Below are 3,674 nucleotides of genomic sequence, written 5' to 3' on the forward strand. Positions count from 1 at the left end.
CGGGAAATCTGTCCCCATGATCCAATCACCTCCCACCAGGTCCCTTTCCCAATATTGGGAATTACAATTCTACATGAGATTTTGGTGGGGACACAGAGCCAAACCATAACCATATCAGGCTCTATTTTAAATGGAGTAGCTAGGGGAAGGTGTCTCTGAAAAGTTAGCATTTAAAGCAGAGAACTTGCATTAGTTTTCTATTGCTGTTGTAAGAAATAACTAGAAACCTCATGAGTTAAAACCACACAAATTGATTACCTTACAGTTCTAGAAGCCAGAAGTCTGAAATGGGTCTTATGGGGCAGAAGTCAAGATGCTGGCAGGGTTGTGTTTCTTTGGAGGCTCTAGAAGAGAATCCATTCCTTTCCTTTTCAGTGTCTACAGGCTGCCTGCTGTCCTCAGCTCATCATCACCTTTGTCCTCAAAGCCGACAAGCTCCTCAACCCAGCTTCTATTTTCACATCTCCTTTGCTGACTGACTCTCCTGACTCCCTCTTTTGCTCATAATGACTATTATGATTAAACTGGGCACAGCCGAACAATCCAGGTGTATATTTTCATCTCAATATCCTTGACTTAATTACTTCTACAAAGCTCCTGTTGCCATGTAAGGTAATGTATTCACAGGCTCCTGGAGATTAGGATGTAAACATCTTTGGGAGGCCACCATCTGCCTATCACAGACCTGAAGGATACAAAGGAGTGGAAAAGAGTGTTTCTATCTAGATTTTAGAGTAAGAAAGAACTTGGCAAATTCAAGGAACTGAAGGAAGATCCATGTTACAGGAGTACAGAATGCAAGGGGGAGAATGGTTCAAGACAAGGCTGGGAGCAAGGTAGGGACCAGAACACACCAGGCCTTTTAGACCATGTTAAATAATTTGAGTTCATTCTATAACAATTGGGAGCTAGTGGAGACTTTTAAGAGATTATTATCAAATAATCTAAGCAGTAGTATAAAGTATCAAGTAATCTAAGCAAATTTAAGCAGTAGAGGTTATTATCAAATAATCTAGCTCGTGTAATAATTGAATTAGTTTGGCTGCTGGAGGAGAATGAGTCAAAGTGGAACATGAATGGAAGTGAGAAGGCCAATGAGGACTGACTGATGCCAAACTATGCAAGACAATGGCAGTAGATACGCACAGAAGTAGCCCAGGTGATTATAGTGCTAGTCATAATGGTTACTATTTATCAAAACTGGAACTGTATGCTTAATATTATGCACTTGATTGCATGCAACATTTTAAATATTATAAAATTATGACCACACCGCGAAGCTCCCAGCCGCCCGAGCGCCTGTTTGCTGCCTCCTACTCCTCCATCTAGCCGCCATAATAAGCGCCAGCCGAGCTGCAACAGCCGGTCTAGTGGGTACCGCAGCCTGCCGGGGTCCTACGGCCGCCCTCCACCAGGATGGCTGGAATGGCCTTAGTCATGAGGCTTCTAGAGTTGTTTCAAGGCGGGATTATGCATCGGAAGCAATCAAGGGAGCAGTTGTTGGTACTGATTTCGGTACTACCCACTCCTACGAGGCAGTTATGGAAGGCACACAAGCAAAGGTGCTGGAGAATGCCGAAGGTGCCAGAACCGTCTCTTCAGTTGTGGCCTTTACAGCAGATGGTGAGCGACTTGTTGGCATGCCTGCCAAGCGACAGGCTGTCACCAGCCCAAACAATACATTCTATGCTACCAAGCGTCTCATTAGCCGGCGATATGATGATCCTGAAGTACAGAAAGACATTAAAAATGTTCCCTTTAAAATTGTCCGTGCCCCCAATGGTGATGCCTGGGTTGAGGCTCATGGGAAACTGTATTCTGCAAGTCAGATCGCAGCATTTGTGTCGATGAAGATGAAAGAGACTGCAGAAAATTACTTGAGGCACACAGCAAAAAATGCTGTGATCATAGTCCTAGCTTATTTCAATGACTTGCAGAGACAGACCACTAAAGATGCTGGCCAGATACCTGGACTGAATGTGCTTTGGGTGATTAATGAGTCCACAGCTGCTGCTCTTGCCTATGGTCTAGACATATCAGAAGACAAAGTCATTGCTGTATATGATTTGGGTAGTGGAACTTTTGATATTTCTATCCTGGAAATTCAGAAAGCAGTATTCGAGGTGAAACCCACACATGGGGACACTCTTAGGTAGGGAAGACTTTGACCAGGCCTTGCTACAGCACATTGTGAAGGAGTTCCAGAGAGAGACGGGGGCCTATTTGACCATAGACAATGTGGCATTTCGGAGGGTACGGGAAGCTGCTGAAAAGGCTAAATGTGAACTCTCCTCATCTGTGCAGACTGACATCAATTTGCCCTATCTTACAATGGATTCTTCTGGACCCAAGCATTTGAATATGAAGTTGACCCGTGCTCAATTTGAAGGGATTGTCACTGATCTAATCAGGAGGACTATCACTCCATGCCAAAAAGCTATGCAAGATGCAGAAGTCACCAAGAGTGACATAGGAGAAGTGATTCTTGTGGGTGGCATGACTAGGATGCCCAAGGTTCAGCAGACTGTGCAGGATTTTTCTGGCAGAGCCCCAGGTAAAGCTGTCAATCCTGATGAGGCTGTGCCCATTGGAGTTGCCATTCAGGGAGGTGTGTTGGCCAGCGATGTTACAGATGTGCTGCTCCTTGATGTCACTCCCCTGTCTCGGGGTATTGAAACTCTGCCAGGTGTCTTTACCAAACTTATTAATAGGAATACCACTATTCCAACCAAGAAGAGCCAGGTATTCTCTACTGCCGCTGATGATCAGACACAAGTGGAAACTAAAGTGTGTCAGGGTGAGAGAGAGATGGCTGGAGACAACAAATTCCTTGGACAGTTTACTTTGATTGGAATTCCACCAGCCCCTCGTGGAGTTCCTCAGATTGAAGTTACATTTGACATTGATGCCAGTGGGATCATACATGTTTCTGCTAAAGATAAAGGCACAGGACATGAGCAGCAGATTGTAATCCAGTCTTCTGGTGGGTTAAGCAAAGATGATATTGAAAATATGGTTAAAAATGCAGAGAAATATGCTAAGGAAGACCAGCAAAAGAAGGAACGAGTTGAAGCAGTTAATGTGGCTGAAGGAATCATACACGCCACAGAAACCAAGATAGAAAAATTCAAGGACCAATTACCTGCTGATAGTGCAACAAGCTGAAAGAAGAGATTTCCAAAATGAGGGAGCTCCTAGCTAGAAAAGACAGCGAAACAGGAGAAAACATTAGACAGGCAGCATCCTTTCTTCAGCAGGCATCATTGAAGCTCTTTGAAATGGCATACAAAAAGATGGCATCTGAGCGAGAAGGCTGTGGAAGTTCTGGCACTCGGGAACAAAAGGAAGATGAAAAGGAGGAAAAACAGTAATAATAGCAGAAATTTTGAAGCCAGAAGGACAACATATGAAGCTTAGGAGTGAAGAGACTTCCTGAGCAGAAATGGGCAAACTTCAGTCTTTTTACTGTGTTTTTGCAGTATTCTACATATAATTTCCTTAATTTGTAAATTTAGTGACCATTAGCTAGTGATCATTTAATGGATGGTGATTCTAAAAGTATAAAGTTCACAATGTTCTATGTCCCTAACCTGTCATTTTTCAGCTGCATGTAAAAGGAGGTAGGATGAATTGACAATTATAAAGATTTAACTATTTAATGCTAAAGTGGCCAT

General features: G+C 43.4%; 1 pseudogene across 1 annotated transcript; it reads left to right on the top strand.

The window, feature by feature from the left end:
• The first annotated feature begins 1,526 nt into the window (after nucleotides 1–1,526).
• Nucleotides 1,527–3,371, top strand: LOC111549087 (annotated as a pseudogene). Its single transcript, XR_002733603.2, has one exon. The product of XR_002733603.2 is annotated as a stress-70 protein, mitochondrial pseudogene (transcript).
• Nucleotides 3,372–3,674: the final 303 nt, after the last annotated feature.

This window comes from Piliocolobus tephrosceles, chromosome 11 (genome assembly GCF_002776525.5).
Source record: "Piliocolobus tephrosceles isolate RC106 chromosome 11, ASM277652v3, whole genome shotgun sequence".
NCBI classification, from domain to species: domain Eukaryota; kingdom Metazoa; phylum Chordata; class Mammalia; order Primates; family Cercopithecidae; genus Piliocolobus; species Piliocolobus tephrosceles.